This window comes from Bos javanicus, chromosome 6 (genome assembly GCF_032452875.1).
Source record: "Bos javanicus breed banteng chromosome 6, ARS-OSU_banteng_1.0, whole genome shotgun sequence".
NCBI classification, from domain to species: Eukaryota; Metazoa; Chordata; class Mammalia; order Artiodactyla; family Bovidae; genus Bos; species Bos javanicus.
The window spans coordinates 14,710,114-14,728,957 of NC_083873.1; the positions used below are offsets into that span (position 1 = coordinate 14,710,114).

Here is an 18,844-nt window from a genome sequence, read left to right on the forward strand (position 1 = left end):
CCACTAAGCTTTTACTTGAGATTTGACCACAGTTTTTAAAATAAAGTTAGTTTTCATTTTACAATTCATTGTAGCAGTACATATCCAGGGTAATAGGCTTATAATATCATTTTGCTTACTTTCTACACATAATTTTAAGGAATCAGAGTCCTGGAAAATGTGCATTATTTCTAACTTAAATCATTTCAGCATTACTATATACACGAACATTTAAATATTGTAAAAAGTTTTATCAGTTCTATCTTAAATAATAAAAATGTCAAAAATTGTAGAATAGGGTATACATGACTAATAAAATTGTTTTTTCTGAAATATTGCAAATGTGCTTAAAAATACCAAAGCTAGTTAGACAAAGAGATCATAAAAAAAATTAAAAATGAAGACTCAGCCAAGGCCAAGTTATGTTATCACCAGCACCAGCAGATACTTGTGGATCAGATTATTACAATAAAGATATCTTATTTCAAAGCTGAAAAATAAAATTTTTACTTTCAAATTCATATACCACTTAAAATTTCAGAAGAATTATAACAACAGTCTTTAAAAATATGTTTATCTTTAAATTTTAAGAGAATTAGTAAATATGATTTATAAAATTTATTATTTTATATTCTAATGCCTAAGAATAAAAGTAAAGTTAAAGATAGGTATAAATATGTTTTTTTAATCTTGCATAAAAATTTTAAATTCTACTCTATGTTCACTCTTGAAGAAGCTTATATCTACATGTATTAATACATACCTACATTTGTAGATTGTTGGTACATTTACAGACCCAATCGCAATACCATTCCACATTATTTCAATGATGAATTGGTCAAAGCTTTCTTGAAAGTGCTCAAGATATTAAGTAGAAAGCGAAAATTATAAAACAAATGTGAAATATGCAGATATAGGTATATTGACAGATAGAAATAAAATTTTAGAAATCTCCATATCTAGGTGTTTATCTATTTATCTCTATGTCTGTTTGCAGATTAAAGAATCTCAGAAATAAATATCATTAGAATTATTAGTGGTTTAAATGGTGACATCGGATCCATATTTGGTTTTCTAATTTTTCTATAAGCAACATGGGCTCATTTTTCCATTGGAAGAGGTCATTTTAAAATTTATCTTATTATGATACTGCTGTAGTGAATACTCTTATTTGTAATCATATTCCCTTGTGTCTGGAGCATGAGTAATGAAGTAAACCAAATGCCACAGCTGAAATCACAATGAAAAAGTCTTCTGTAAATACCTCTGTAAAGAAAAGAAGACATTTGTTCAACATTGTTCAAAAAGTGAAATAATATATTGCAGAAGTAAGAAAAATTGAGAGGAGAAGAGAGCTATTGAGTGGGTGTTATATGTTTGTCTGTGCAAGTGATTTTGGTGAACATTCTGTCAACACTCAAACCAGGTCTAAGGATTGGTAGGTGAGTGGAAATTTCATGTTAGTTAAACTGGAGAATTCTAACAAGTCATTTATCTCACAAAGGCTAATATAACAAACTCAATTGCTCCACTGGGCAAATAGAGTCATTTAATACAGATGGTACAGATTGTAGTGTTAGAAGCTGGGAGAATAAGGGAATTCATTCTGCTCTTCACACTCCTTAAAATGGCATCCCTTAAAAATGAGCAGTAGTAAGATAGAAAGTTCTTGTAACCAGATACCAGCCTAAATGTTTTTCTGCATTCCAGTTTTCCCACAGCTGAGGCCATTCCTCATCTTTCAGGATCTAAGATGTGGTTCAGCTTCTTAAGATGCTGCTTATGAAAACTGGTTTCTTTGCTCCTGTCATCTTTCAATGCCATAGTTTGAAGATACAACCTCAAGCATCAAAGCAGCAGGTGGCCATAAAACTGAAGTCCACACAACTGAAATACTACAATGCATAGAGGATTTTCTAAGAGTCAAAGCCACCGTGTGCAATATGACTGAGTAGAGTAAAATCTTGATTAAAAGCAGATTAAAATCCAATCTGTTTTCACCAAAAATGTTAGCAAATGTTTTAGATCTATGAAAGGCATGAAGAATTAACCATTGTTCACTCTATACAACCACTCAGTGTACTCCTAAGATAATCACTGTTCTGAGTTAAATATTTATCATTCAGAAATGTCTTTATTTTGTATTATAGCTGTATGATCCCTAAAGAGAAGTGCTTTATTAACATATTTATGATATTTATAGAAATGGGCCTTAGAAGCATGCTTCTGCTACTTGATTTTTCCTTTTAATCTCTGAAACATAATTTGATTAATGAATTTAGTCTATTTGTATTTATGGAATTATTTCTACTAATTTTCTTTTGTGCTTTCTAAGTATCCTATTTTTCTATACATTTTTTGGCATTCCTTTGAATTATTTTTTAAAATTTCATTCTCCAGCTTATTTAGAAATTATATACTCTTTAAATTCTCTAGTAGTTACCTTTAACTTTTATTATGCATACTTAAAATACAAGGATTTGAGACTATTATAAAAACAACTACAGTCTATATTCTTATCATTGTTTTATAAAATTTCAATGCTATCTTTTGCTATCCTGCCTCATATTATTCACTATTATTATGTTATATAGTCAATGTTTGTTCAAATTTAATCACACATTCACCCACATCTTTCCTTGCTATTTCTCTTTACATCTCAGTATTTATTTCAGGAATCATTTTGCTTTTTTTGAAGAATATATTCTAAATATTCTCTTAAAATGATTGGATTGTAGAATGATTAGATTGTGACTTTCAGTTTGTCCATAATTATACTTTTTCTTAAGTGATGTTAAGACTTATTTTACCTCAAAGTATTTAATATACTATTCTTTAATTTGTGGTTCCTATTGTTGCTCTAAGAAGTCTGCTCTTATTCTAATGTCATTTTTTGGTAGATAGTTTGTCTTTTCTGTCAACTTTTGGTATTCTCTGTTTATTTCAGTAGATATTTACTGAATTATTAACACATGCTAAGTATGTGCATACACCAAAGGGACAAAAGATGAATAAGGTAGCATTCCTGCCTTCAAAGAACTCACAGTCTAGTGACAGATATATATGGAAGATTATAGTACAATGAGCAATGATAAAGGCATGACCTGGATGCTGAGATTTCATCTCTGGAAATCCTCAGATAATAATTGCATAAAGTAGATGACTTTGTTCACACTAAACTCCCTGGTTTTCAGTCTGTTTAATTTGGAGCCATGGGAGACTTCTTTAATTCTTCTTATAAGTCCAAATATTCCTGTAAGAATTGTTGTATTTTATCCAGTTTTTCTGAGTGCCTTTTTAAACATCTATTTATTTACTTTAATTGGAGGATAATTATAATGTTGTGATGGTATTCACCATACATTAACATGAATTGACCCTAGGGTATACACGTGCTCCCCCATTCTGAACCCCCCTCCCACCTCCCTCCCCACCCTATCTCCCTAGGTTGTCCCAGAGCACCGACTTTGGGTGCCCTGCTTAATGCATCAAACTCACACTGATCATCTGTTTTACATGTGGTAATGTATAGGTTTCAATGCTATTCTTTCTAATCATCCCGACTCCAAAATGTCTAAAAATCCAACCTGTGAACTTGATAAGATTAAATAGTTACCATCTCCAAATATTATAACATGACATTTTATTCTATTAAAAAGTAAACTGAAAAAGGCAACTGAGACTTTTGGCTTTCAGATTTACATGTAAGGAGATTTGGAATTGCTATTCCATGCTAACAAGTTAATAAAAATAGACCAAAAAAAAAAAAAAAAGAATACAACATTTTCTTTGATCTGTTAAGAGAGGGGCAAGCACAAGGCTAAATGCTGCTTACATGATTCGGGAGACAGACAGGTGAATACAAGGAGTCATGGCTTACTGGAGCAGAGACTGATGAAGGAAAACAGCTATAGTCGCCAGTGCCAGGATAGGAACGCCTGAACTCTAATTGAGAAATTGCTGGAGGTTTATTGTGAACAACTCTGAGAGTTCAAAACTCCAGAGAAACCCAGACATGAGGGGGCCTCACAATATTGTGAGGTTTGCCCACAGGAGCTCAATCAGGCTCCCATACTAAATATGAAAATAATAATAATGATAATCCCCTCAGGCTTCAGGCAAGAGGAGAGGATAAGGATAAGAAACCATTTTGAAATAAGCTAGAACACTCTTATTCATAACAGGATCTACTCAGGGAAAACCTAGTTAACTAGAGCCTAACCTGCTGGCTTTTATCAGAGCCTAACTAACCTGGGGGAAGGGAAATACATCACTGAACATTTCAAAACAGAAAGCATCAGACCTAGATGAGTTCACTGGCAAATTCTACCAAACATTTAAGAAAGAAATTATGCTAATTCCCTATAATCTCTTTCAGAGGACTGAAGTAAAGGGACTGTATCATTCCATGACGCCAACAATACCTTAATACCAAATCAAGACAAAGACATAACAAGAAAGCTACAGATCAAGAAAACTCATAAACACAGATGCAAAAAATCCCCCAAAAAATATCAGTAAATATAATGCAGCAATGGCAACAATGTAGGCAAAGAAATATACAGTATAATCAACTGAGATTTATTACTGGTATGCAAGGTTGATTCAACACTTGAAAATCAATTAATATAACCTATCACATCAACAAGCTAAACAAAAAATGCCATGATTATATTAATGCATCTGTTCTTTACAACAGAAGCCTACTCTGTAGGGGCAAAAACTTTGTTCCAGAGTCTGATCCCATATGCGGAAAGATTTTTCCTCACTCCAGCTCCCTCTAGCCTGTCTCACCTGGGGGAAGGGGTGGGAGGTAGAGAAACATTTGTTAATGCTACAATCTAGAGACACAGGCTCACTAAAAAGCTGAGATGAAATTATAAAATTATAGAATGCTTTCCCTCCATCACATTTTACCACCACCTACAGGGATTCAGTATCATGTCAATAAATTAGGGCTAAAAGAGGCACAAAACTCAAACTCGAAGAATTCTCAGGAAAGCTCAAAGACAATAGGAAGATAATAACAAAGACACTAGAGGGATTTAAAACCTCTGGCACATAAACATTAAACAAAACAAACATTAAACACAGCCTAACTCCTAATCAAATTAACATAAATCCTCAAACTAAAGTCCCATGACTTCAGTTCTCATTACATACAAGCCATGCCAAAAAGCAATTAAAAACACAGCTGAAGAGATCAAGCAAACATCAGAGCCAAACTCAGGTGTAACACCAATATGGATTTACCAGAGAGAATTTGGAAAACTGCAACTAGTATGTTAAGGACTCTAATAGAACAAGTAGGCAAAGTACACAAGGACAGACAGGTAACAGAAGCAGAACATGGAAACCGTAAGGAAGAGTCTTCATGACCTAGGATTTGGCAGCGGATTCTTAGATTTAACACCAAAAGTACAAGCAATAAAAGATAAAGATAGAAATTTGAACTTCTTTAAAATTAGAATCTTTTGTTCATCAAAGGACTTTATCCGCAATTTAAAAAGACAACTTACAGAATGGGAGGAATATTTTTCAAGTCATATATCTACTAAGATTTTTATATCTAGAATCGGAGAAGGCAGTGGCACCCTACTCCAGTACTCTTGCCTGGAAAAATCCATGGACAGAGGATCCTGGTGGGCTGCAGTCCATGGGGTCGCTAAGAGTCGGACACGACTGAACGACTTCACTTTCACTTTTCTCTTTCATGCACTGGAGAAGGAAATGGCAACCCACTCCAGTGTTCTTGACTGGAGAATCCCAGGGACGGCGGAGCCTGGTGGGCTGCCGTCTATGGGGTCACACAGAGTCGGACAAGACTAAGCGACTTAGTATTATATCTAGTATATATAACAACCTCTTACAACTCAATGTTAAAGACCAACACCTCAGTTAAAAAATGAGCAAAGGACTCAAATAGATATTTTTTCTGAAGAAAATATACAACTGTCTAATAAGTACAGAGAGAGCTGTCCAAAATCATTGGTCATTCTGCAAATGCAAATCAAAATCACAGTGACTTACCACTTCACATCCACCAGGATGGCTTTAATAAAAAATGGAAAATAACAAGTATTGGCAACAATATGGAGAAATAGGAACCCTTGTACGTTTCTGGTTAGAGTGTAAAATGCTGAAGCAGACACTCTGGAAGCAGCTTAGAATTTCTTCAAAAAGTTAAATGTAAAATTACCATATGACCCAGCAATTTCACTCCTAGATACATACCCAAGAGAAATGAAAATACAGATCCAACACAGAAACTTGTGCATAAATGTTTATAGCAGCACTAGAGTTACCTCTCATTTTATCATACTTCACAGATGCCGTGGGCTTCCCAGGTGGCACTGGTGGTAAAGAACCCACTTGCCAATGCAGGAGACATAAGAGATGCATGTTCAATCCCTGGATTGGGAAGATCCCCTGAAGGAGGGCGTGGCAACCCACTACAGTATTCTTGCCTGGATAATCCCATGGACAGAAGAGCATAGCTGGCTACAGTGCAGAGGGTCACAAGGAGTTGGACATGACTGAAGCGACAGCATGCACATGTACGCACTGGTGCTGTATTTCGACAAACTGAAGATTTCTGACAATCCTGCCTCAAATGAGTCTATAGGTGTCGCTTTTCTAACACCATTGGCTCACTTTGTGTCTCTCTTATGTTTTGGCAGTTATTGCAATATTTTGAACTTTTCATTACTAATATATTTGTTATGGTAATCTGTGATCAGTGTATTTGTTATAGTAATCAGTGATCTTTAGTATTACTACCATAACTGGCTGAAGGCTCAGATGATATCTAGCATCTTTTAGCAATAAAGCATTTTAAAAATTAAAGTATATGAATTGTTTCCTAGACGTAATGCCATTGCACACCTAATAGACTACAGAGCTACAGTATAGTGTAAACATGACTTTTATATGCCAAAATTTATCAAAAAGTTCATGTGACTGCGTTTATTGAGATATTTGCTCTACTGTGATGTTCTGGAGTCCAACCTTCAATATCTCCAAGGTATGCCTGTATTTTTAACAGCCAAAAGGTGGAAACCAACCCACACAATCATCAACAGATGACTGGATAAACAAATTGTATTACATAAAATAATGAAATATTAGGCATAAAAAAGGAATGAAGTGCTGATACACGCCACAAGCTGACTGAACCTCAAAAAACATTGTGCTAGATGAAAGAAGCCGTGCACAAAAGTTATATATTCTGTTACTCCTTGCATATGGTGTATTCAGAACAGGCAATCCATAGAAAAGGAAAGCAGATTAAGGACTATCAAGGGATGAAGGCAAGGGGAAATGAAGAGCGATTCCTTAATTTGTATGGTGCATTTCCAAAGTTGGAAACTGGAGGGAGTTGATGATTACACAGCATTGTGAATACATTTAATGCTACTGAGTTTTACTGTAAATAGCTATATATGCGTGTACATGCTCAGTCACTAGGTCGTGTCTGACTCTGCAATCCCATGGACTTTAGCCCGCCAGTCTCCTCTGTCCATGGGATTTCCCAGGCGAGCCATGCCCTCCTCCAGGGGCTCTTCCCCACTCAGGGATCAAACCCATGTTTCCTGCTTGGCAGGCATATTCTTTACCACTGAGCCACTTGGGAAGTCCAAATAAGTATTTACAGTAAAATAAAAACAATGTTTTAGATTATTAGAGTGTATGTTTAAGTTAAATGACAATAATATAATAAAGTGCATGAGAAGAGACCTGGAAATAATCTGTTATATACTCACACAACATACATGAATGTAATCACACAATCACAACAAGTTAAGAAAACCACTTATTCCCCATGCCTTAAATAAATGAAAACAGTGTGAGTTTCACTTTTTTTGCTTTGTATTCAAATGTCATATTCAGTTCTTGAAATATCTCTGAATTAAACCAAGCTCTCCTAATTTTAGGACAGACGGTTTCAGCAAGTCTAAGAAGAGCAAACCTTTGAGAAGAGAAGAATATTTCAGAGCTATTGGAAGAACAAAATTAATTTCCAATTTCAAGGCAAAGTTATCAGCAACCTTTTCTGTCAAAATTGATTAAACAACTAGTAAGTGTTAGTAGTTTTTTTTTTTTTTTTTTTTGGCCAAAAGAGAATAGTACATGAAAATATAGGAAAGAAAGAGAAGAGGAATATATGGTATGACACATGGGCCCTGCTTTTGAAGAATTTAGAGAAATAAAGTTGCACTCTTTAGGGAATTTCTGTTGAGAAGGAGGAGAGGCTGCTGCAGGGAAGAAAGCAGCTGAGTGCTTAGCTGTCCTCATTCTTTGTCCACAGAGCTGGGTGATATTTAGGGGGAGGATTCAGCCTTCATATTATCCAGAGAAGCTGAGATAGGAAACTTCTAGATGTGCTGCCAGACTCATTTTTTTGAAGGAAGACTCTTCCTCCAGGAAAAGGAAGGGAAGTCTTCTCCAATCCATCTCAGACTTTACAGTAAGACAGAGCTTGCTGTTGGAAATAGGAGTTTTGTTTTTCTAATATACACTGAGAAGTGGGATTGAATATAGGAAAACTGCTCCCCAAAACTGAGAAGAGAAGGGCTGTTATCTTTTGCTTCTCTCATGAGCTCTGCTAGGTCTTTGAGTTTATGGCAGACCTGAGCGTATCCAGCTCAGTCGAGTCCAGTCGTTGGTCAGTTAGTCACAAGAAAAAAAAAAAAAAAGCTGTGACAGAGGAAAATAGGTTAAAAAAATAAATAAATAAGAAGAAGAACCCAGACATTAAACATGTTCTTTTAACATGAGGCGTTATGTTGAACATACCTCTTTTCTCTAAGTCCTTTAATGGGTTTTTCCAGTGTTAATAGTACTAATGCTGCATATATTAGCACATCCAGCTTCGATTCTTCAAAGTAGAGCATAAACTTCAATATACTTACAAAGCAATTAAATGTAAAACCTAAATGGAACTTTTCACCTTCCCCCTATTTCTTTCAGTAGGTTTGTTTAAAGCTAATTCTGTAGCGATCTTTTAAATGTGTTTCATATTAATATTAAATCTGCAAACAACTTTCAACTTGGTGCACACGTGTGCATGTGTGTGTGTGCTCTCTTGCACATTTTCTGTTGTTATTTATCATTAAGACACAATAAAATTCAATGCTTCCCCATAATCAGTAAATTCTAAGAGATGTGAGAAAATATAGAATCCATAAAAATGAGAATGGAATACTGTACAAAAAGAACTTCCAGAGAACAATAAAATTTTTTGAATTTAAAAAATGAAAGGAACTTGTGGTTAAGAAATAGTTTTGAGGAAATCTCAAGGTAGGGGGAGAGCAAGAATACAAAGACCAAGAGTGAGTTGGAAAGGTATAGAAAATTAAAGTTAATCCAGAAAACATCATATCTGGTTAATTCTTGCCTAAGAGGTCCTAAAAAAAAGAATAAAAAAAAAGAAAGAAGAAAGAAGGGGTTAATTGCTCAATTATGTCCGACTATTTGGTGATCGTGCTCAGTCACTTCAGTCGCATCCCACTCTTTGCAACCCCATGGACTGTAGCCTGCCAGGCTCCTCTGTCCATGGAATTCTCCAGGGAAGAATACTGGAGTGGGTTGCCATTCCCTTCTCCAAGGGATCTTCCCAACCAGGGATGGAACTCAGGTCTCCTGCATTACAGGCAGATTCTTTACCTTCCGAGCCACCAGGGAAGCCCATAAGAATAATGCACACACAAATGCAGCAGCTTTGTGAATATGAACAAGGCATATGAAATAGTGTGTTTCATTTTAGGAGGACCAACTGAAGATCTGAACATGCACACAAACACATACCTAATACCGCCTTGTGGATTATTCATAAGATGAATGAATAATGTCTTATGCATCCATGGATAAATGAAATGAGTGAATAGAATGGATAAATAGAATGGGTAGTATGCTCAAATTTTTTAAGACTTTTTTTAATTTTGAAGATTAGTTTTAAATATAATCTATTTTTAAAAGCCATAATGAATATCAGATAACATGTATGTGTGTTTAAAGAGATTACAACTGAAAAAACATAATTTCTTCTTAGAGAACTAAATTGAAATATAGGTTTTTATAAACATGATTATCAGTAAAGGTATAGTTATTAAGTTGTTTGGAACTCATTTTATGGATTCCAATAAACAACATATGGAAGTTTCATTTAATTATACATTAGCTGATGGTAGAAAAATTTCTAGTACCATGAATATACTGAAAGCTCTTATGTCTTGTACAGAAGTATTACAAAATGTGGCAATATCATTTGCTACCACTCGGTAGAGAAATTCTAGATGCATTAAGTGAACATTTTCTATGACCGTGATTTGAATAACATTCAATATGGTTTACCTTGTAAGTTTTCATAACACTGAAAATACATTATTGTCAATGAAATAATGAATTACATATTTATCATGTTTGAAAATTAGACACAAAAGCTATATGCAAAGCTGTAAGATTATAAAAATAAAAACATAAAATGAAATATACACATTCACAGGTATATATCCATATGTGTGTCTTTCTTTCTCTGTGTATATCTATATACATCTGTGTCTGTCGCTGTGCAATAGTACTCACTCTTAGCCCACAATCCCATATAATGCCTAAATGCATCTAATATTTTCTTTTGTTGTCCTGCTGATTCAGCTAAACTAAATTTTTTCCTGAAACAAGTTTTCAAAGTTTTGGCTTTAAAATATTTGAAATAATGCTTCAAATAAGCAGAGCTTAAATAATTTTTTAAGTTAGAGTTCTTTCTGTTTTCATACTTTTGAAATTATAGTCTATATCTTGAATTGTTAAAAGTGGATCCTGTATCACATATGTCAAAAACGACCATAACTTTGTACATAATTTACGCATGGTTTTTACCATGCATTCCAATAAATCAAAACATTCTCCTGTTTCATTTAACACTACTCTTTCGGTCTTTCTAAGACTAAATTTTAATTCCAGATGTACTGATGGCATTGGCTCAAATACACAGGGTAAAGCACAAGAAATGCAATACAGAGAACCTTCCACTAAAGGAGAAACAGTCTTCCTAGTTCTGTTCTACTCTTACGGAGCAAGCCAGAAAACATCACTCACTCTGCTACGTTTTTAAAAGAAATTACAACAAATGAGATTCAGATTTCTAATTGATTAAAAACGTAGGTTTAGCAAATCAAAATTAAGTCTAAATATTAGACTAAACGTATGTCAAGTTTTGAAGCTTAAAATGCTGGACTTCTAGCCCTGGATTTTTATATTTCGATCTTTACCACATACATGAGTTGACTATTCCAGTACTTGTTTATTTCTTTGAGATGTTTGAGGCTCAGTGAGATTTAAAGTGGGATGAGGAGTAGCAGGGCAGGGAAAGTATTCAAAAGAGTAATCTCTAAATGTTGGGTGATTACTCAGTAGGTCCCTCCTCTGATAAATGCTCCTGATTACATACTGTGAACACTTGGAACTTCACCTTTAGTAATATATCTTCAACCTGCTGCACAAGGAATATAAACAGATACGTCAAAAAAGTGCATAAAAACTAGAGTGCTGAAGATGTCTAACATTAAGAGTAAAAGAATTAATGAATGATTTGAGAGGTCATTCCCCACATCCTTTTAACATTGACTACTATATCATCAAGAATGATTTTTATAATGTTAATCAGTTATACAGTCATGTGCTTCTGCTGCTAAGTCGCTTCAGTTGTGTCCAACTCTGTGCAACCCCGTAGACGGCAGCCCACCAGGCTCCCCCCTCCCTGGGATTCTCCAGGCAAGAACACTGGAGTGGGTTGCCATTTCCTATGTGGAGTCTCCATTATGTGACATCTAGAAGCCACAGGAAATAGAAATGCAACTGTTCAGTATTAATATTAATCAATAGCTAAGAAAATGGAACATATTTTCAAAGCCATGAGTCTGTGTGATCAATAAACTCTGAAAGGAAAATGTCTCTTATACCTTAAGGTGTTACACAATTAACTTGATTGACTTCAGAAATAGTATCTTGTAAAGTACACCCTTTCTGGCAGGTGGCCCAATAGCCTGTTCCCTAACTGCTTTCTCAAATCTAAAACAATGCATCAATCACTCCTCAGGACAGGGCTTTGCCGAATACAAAGACTTGACTTAGCACGGTGTTTGGTGTTTGAATTTCAGATCTAATACTTAAAAAAAATCATTAGCTCCTTACCAAAGTCAACAAGATGAGATGTCGAACTGATATTATAGTGGCCCAAGTTAAAAAAGAAAGAAGAGGATAGTGACATGCATATATTTTTATTTTAGTTGAAGCAGAAGACAAAGACTTTTTATTTTTTAATTAATTAGTTTATTGGGTGTATATATACATATAATCCCCACTCTTTTGGACTTCCTTCCCATTCAGGTCACCACAGTATGTTGAGTAGAGTTCCCTGTTCTATATAGTAGGTTCTCATTAGTTATCTATTTTATTCATAGTCTCAATAGTGCATATATGCCAATCCCAGTCTCCCAATTCCTCCCACCTTCCCTCCCCTTTGCTATCCATTTATTTGTTTTCTATGTCTGTGTGTCTATATCTGCTTTGCAAATAAGATCATCTCTACCATTTTTCTAGATTCCACATATATACATCACATATAATACTTGTTTTTCTCTTTCTGACTTACTTCTCTCTGTATGATAGTCTCTAGGTCCATCCATGTCTCTACAAATGACCCAATAACCCAGGGATCGAACCATGGTCTCGTGCACTGAAGGCAGATTCTTTACCATTTGAGCTACAGGGAAGTCCTTATTCCTATTATGGCTGAGTGACATTCCATTTTATACATGTACCACATCTTCTTTATCCATTCTTCTGTTGATGAACATTCAGCTTGTTTCCATGTCTTGGATATTGTAAATAGTGCTGAAATGAACACTGAGGCATATCCAGAGTAAACCATAATTCAAAAAGACACAGCTTTTTAAAAAATGGTCATAATGGGAACAGTTGTAATTAAGAACTCCAGTGGTTACAGGGGAAGATGTACAGAATACTGTAGATTTAATTATGGCTAGTCTATAAATTTAGTCAGACAGCCAGACATTTCTTTGAAACCACCAATCTGGTTTGATTTGCACTCTGAATTGACCAGTATCTTGTTAAAGAGAAACAACATATGAAGCAGAAGTTGCAACACAAAATTTTAAATATAATCTTAGTTTATATTCCACTGCTTTTAAAATCACATATATTAAATGTGTTGGTTTTGATTATGAACATTTGGAATAAATTAACAAGTTTGATTTACCAGGGGCTAAAGAAGAGGTGGCAAGAATACACAGAACTGTACAAAAAAGATCTTCATGACCAAGATAATCATGATCATATGATCATTCACCTAGAGCCAGACATCCTGGAATGTGAAGTCAAGTGGGCCTTAGAAAGATCACTATGAACAAAGCTAGTGGAGGTGATGCAATTCCAGTTGAGCTATTTTAAATCCTGAAAGATGATGCTGTGAAAGTGCTGCACTCAATATGCCAGCAAATTTGGAAAACTCAGCAGTGGCCACAGGACTGGAAAAGGTCAGTTTTCATTCCGATCCCAAAGAAAGGCAATCCCAAAGAATGCTCAAACTACCACACAATTGCACTCATCTCACATGCTAGTAAAGTAATGCTCAAAATACTCCAAGCCAGGCTTCGGCAATATGTGAACCGTGAACTTCCAGATGTTCAAGCTGGTTTTAGAAAAGGCACAGGAACCAGAGATCAAATTGCCAACATCCGCTGGATCATGGAAAAGCAAGAGAGTTCCAGAAAAACATCTATTTCTGCTTTATTGACTATGCCAAAGCCTTTAACTGTGTGGATCACAATAAACTGTGGAAAATTCTGAAAGAGATGGGAATACCTGACCACCTGACCTGCCTCTTGAGAAACCTATATGCAGGTCAGGAAGCAACAGTTAGAACTGGACATGGAACAACAGACTGGTTCCAAATAGGAAAAGGAGTACGTCAAGGCTGTATATTGTCACCCTGCTTATTTAACTTCTATGCAGAGTACATCATGAGAAACGCTGGGCTGCAAGAAGCACAAGCTGGAATCAAGATTGTCGGGAGAAATATCAATAACCTCAGATATGCAGATGACACCACCCTTACAGCAGAAAGTGAAGAGGAACTCAAAAACCTCTTGATGAAAGTGAAAGAGGAGAGTGAAAAAGTTGGCTTAAAGCTCAACATTCAGAAAACGAAGATCATGGCATCTGGTCCCATCACTTCATGGGAAATAGATGGGGAAACAGTGGAAACAGTGTCAGACTTTATTTTTGGGGGCTCCAAAATCACTGCAGATGGTGACTGCAGCCATGAAATTAAAAGATGCTTACTCCTTGGAAGGCAAGTTATGACCAACTCAGATAGCATATTGAAAAGCAGAGACATTACTTTGCCAACAAAGGTCCATCTAGTCAAGGCTATGGCTTTTCCTGTGGTCATGTATGGATGTGAGAGTTGGGCTGTGAAGCAAGCTGAGTGCCAAAGAATTGATGCTTTTGAACTGTGGTGTTGGAGAAGACTCTTGAGAGTTCCTTGGACTGCAAGGAGATCCAACCAGTCCATTCTAAAGGAGATCAGCCCTGGGTGTTCTTTGGAAGGAATGATGCTAAAGCTGAAACTCCAGTACTTTGGCCACCTCATGCGAAGAGTTGACTCATTGGAAAAGACAAGTCAATATCTCAAAGGAAACTTAGATAAGCTCTACTATATGGTCTCCACACTACTGCTTGATATATTGCCTAGTTTCTTTCATGTAAAGTATATTCCGATAATTGGTGAAATAGAGGTTAGGACAGTAATAATCTAGTCCTTCTTAAATATCAATATCCACTTACATCACAAATTTATTTGGGGCAAAGTCTTTATATCCAGTCCATAGTGCAAGATACTTTCCCTATAATCTGCATGTGCCTCTCAGTGTGGACAAATAAACACTAGAATAAGAATCCAAGGCCTAGATTATAGGACATAGGCTTTGAAATCAGCCAGAGTTGAGTTCAATTTCTGTCCTTTATACTCAGTAACTGAGTAAGTTAGGATATACAAGAGTAACAAATGACCTTCAAAGCTCACTGCCTTACAGTATCATAGGTTAAATTTTTGCTTAGACCATATACTAGCCTCCAGGTCATTTCTCCATAAGACCCCAGCTAATCATTGACAATATTGCCAGTGATTCTAGCAAGGTGAAAAAGAGCATGGCAAAGTAGCACTAGCTTTTAAAAATTCAGCTTGGAAGAGACACATTTCATTAACTAGAGCAAATGCCATATCTACATTTGAGTTCAACAGGTCAAAGCGATATCGGAAGAAGCAGTGGATATTAATGAACAGGAATCAGGTTTACTAAAATACCTGTGTGGTCCTAGATTTGTCCGTTATTTTCTTAGTCTCAGTTGTTGTATCTAGAAAATTGAAAGTAATGAGACTGACCCAGAAGGTTTACAAAACATGGAGTGTCTGGCAAATGATGGTTACTCAGTACATATTGATCCCCCTTGTCCTTTCTTGGCTCTGCCTCTAAGTTTTTCAGGTAACTTTGCATAATCATTTAAGAGCTTTAATCTACTTCCTCACTGATTCAAAAAGTTATACACTAAATAATTTCCAAGCTTCAGACACTTTAGTGCTATTATCCTATGAATTACATATAGTGCCTTGATTGAAATGACAACCAGTGACTTTTAGAATGAATCTCCTTTGTAAAGGGAGTCAGGACTTCAAAGATAAGGACAATACTGAGAGGTTTCAGAGTATTTGTGATTTCTAGTTTACACCGTAGTCGGCCGAATAATGCTACCCACCCCCCGCCACACACTAATTATGTCCTATTCTAATCCCTGGAAGCTCTGAATAGCACCTTATAAAGCAAAAGGAGACTTGTAGAGTGATTTTTTTTTTCAGGACTTTTATTATTATTATTATTATTTCTTTTTTTTTTTAATTTTATTTTTAAACTTTACGTAATTGTATTAGTTTTGCCAAATATCAAAATGAATCTGCCACAGGTATACATGTGTTCCCCAGCAGCAGACGAATGGATAAGAAAGCTATGGTACATATACACAATGGAGTATTACTCAGCCATTAAAAAGAATACATTTGAATCAGTCCTAATGAGGTAGATGAAACTGGAGCCTATTATACAGAGTGAAGTAAGCCAGAAGGAAAAACACCAATACAGTATACTAACGCATATATATGGAATTTAGAAAGATGGTAACAATAACCCTGTGTACGAGACAGCAAAAGAGACACTGATGTATAGAACAGTCTTATAGATGTGATTTAATTAAGGACTTTCATTTAGATGGGAAGATTATACTGGATTATCTGGATGGGTATGATATAATCAAAGATAGCTTATAAAAGGGAGGCAAGAAGAGTGCCCATCAGAGAAGGAGATGTGATGACAGAAACAATAGATTACAGCGACCCGCTCAGGAGACAAATAATTTGAGCAGTGTCTAGAAGTTGCAAGAGTCAATGAAACAAATTATCTTCTGGAGATTCCAGACCTGCTGACACCTTGATTTAGCACTTAAGACTCATTTCAGATTCATCCTTACAGGTATTTAAGAAAATAAATTTGTGATTTTTTAAGTCCCAAGTTTGTGGTAATCTGTTATAGCAATAATAAAAGATTAGCACATATGCTAAACTGAAGAAAATTATTCCTGAATTGGAAGATATTTGTATTACTTCAAATAGTTGAAATCTTACAAATTTTTTTTTAATTTTTACAAAATTTAAATAGAAATACTTTATAAAAATTGTGTGTACTTAGTCCTGTCCGGCTCTCTGAAACCCCATGGACTGTAGCCTGCCAGGCTCCTCTCTCCATGGGATTTTCTCAGCAAGAATACTGGAGTGGGGTGCCATTTCCTTCTCCAGGGGATCTTCCTGACCCCAGGACTGAACCCACCTCTCCCGCATTAGCAGGCAGATTCTTCACCACTGTACCAAAAGCCCTTATGAAAAGTAGAGTTTGTATAAAAATTGAATTAAAATTTGTATATTTGTATAAAAATAGTAATCACTTCACTCTTTGAGCTTTTGCTTATATTTTTACATCATAGTTATATAATCGAGGTAGAAATAAAAGAAGCCAAGTTTAATCTCTAACTCAGTTTTAACCACGATCTTGTATAATTTGTTTAACCTTTGAGTTTCTTGTTTTCATCTTTCTATTTCCATGTTGATATTAACAAGTCAAACACTAGAAAACTCAAGATAAAGGGTACTGTTGTCACATTGCTAGGAGACTCTGACTAAAAGAGTCATATATAAAATCAACAAGACCACAAAATATTTCACCTACCTGACCACAAACATCAAATCGCCTTCCAACTCCCACACTCCTGCTATTCTCCATCTCCTCCAAGAAGGAAGACATGTCCACAGCAATATATATTCCTAGCTTAACTGCTTAAAATGATTCCCATAAAATCTGCCCAGAAGTAGCAAGAAGGAGAGAGTATCTGTTTAAAATTCCATCTGCCCAAATGGTTACGTTTTCTTTTAAGCAACAGAGTCAATTTGTAAAATCTATATGTATTTAAATTTACCTAGGGACTTCTCTGGTGGTCCAGTGGTTAAGACTTTGCCTTCCAATGCAGGAGGTATGGGTTTGATCTCCAGTCAGGGAGGTAAGATCCCACATGCCTCTTGACCAAGAAACCAGAACATAAACAACAGAAGCAATAGTATAACAAATTCAATAAAGACTTTAAAAATGGTCCACATTAAAAAAAAAAACTTTAAAAATAAATAAATCAATGTTTATTTCGTCAAACAGTAAGCTGATCTAAAGACATATTTTTTGAATAAATGTTTTATTAAAACAACTATTTTAGAACTAAACAAATTGATTCACATGAATTTAATCAACATATTACTGCATTTATTGTCTACCGTTATTATAAAAAATTGCAAACTTAGTGACAGCACAATTTATTACCTTATAGGTCAATAGGTCAGAAGTCCAACAGGGATCTCTCAGGGTCAAAATCCAGGTACTGGCAGGGCTGTGATTCTTCTGGAGGTTTACAAAAGAATATGTTTCCTTGGCCTTTCCAACTTCCAGGGGTCTCCTACATTCATTGACTCATAGCATCTCTCCTCCATCTTCAAAGACAGCAGTACTACATCCCTCTGATCCATCTTCCATTGTCACATCTCTATCCATAGCTGGGAAATGGTTCTCCACTTTTAAGAACCTGTGTAATTACATTGGGTCTACCAGATATCCAGGAAATTTCTTTATCTCAAAGTCTTTACCTTTAATCACATCTGCAAAGTTGTTTTTGCTATATATGGTGACATAATAAGTTCCAGGAATTGGGGCATGGACATATGTAGAGGTCTTTAGTGAAGTGAAAAAAGTGAAGTCGCTCAGTCGTGTCTGACTCTTTGCAACCCCATGGACTGTTGCCTATCAGGCTCCTCCATCCATGGGATTTTCCAGGCAAGAGTGCTCGAGTGGGTTGCCATTTCCTTCTCCAGGGAATCTTCCCGACCCAGGAATTGAACCTGGGTCTCCTGCATTTCAGGCAGATGCTTTACCGTCTGAGCCACCAGGGAATACTGAAACACATACACATACACACACAAATTAGACTTGAACTCCATGGGAAACTGAGGTACCTAGAGATAGAATGGGCAAAACCCAACACATTTAACTAAATAAAAGGGCAGATATACCAGTTATTTTGTGTTACTTGATTGAATAAAACCAAATTTCCTACCAGAATTAGATGCACTTTAGTTTGTTATTTAGACAGTTATCTTCCTTTCTCAATACTTTACATCAAGGGTGGAACAAAAAACTTG

The 18,844-nt window shown here is 35.6% G+C and overlaps 1 non-coding gene across 1 annotated transcript; it reads right to left on the reverse strand.

Annotated features, from left to right (window-relative positions):
- Positions 1-18,523: 18,523 nt before the first annotated feature.
- Positions 18,524-18,595, reverse strand: TRNAF-GAA (transfer RNA phenylalanine (anticodon GAA)). Its single transcript has one exon. It is a non-coding gene; the product is annotated as a tRNA-Phe (tRNA).
- Between the last annotated feature and the right edge of the window lie 249 nt (positions 18,596-18,844).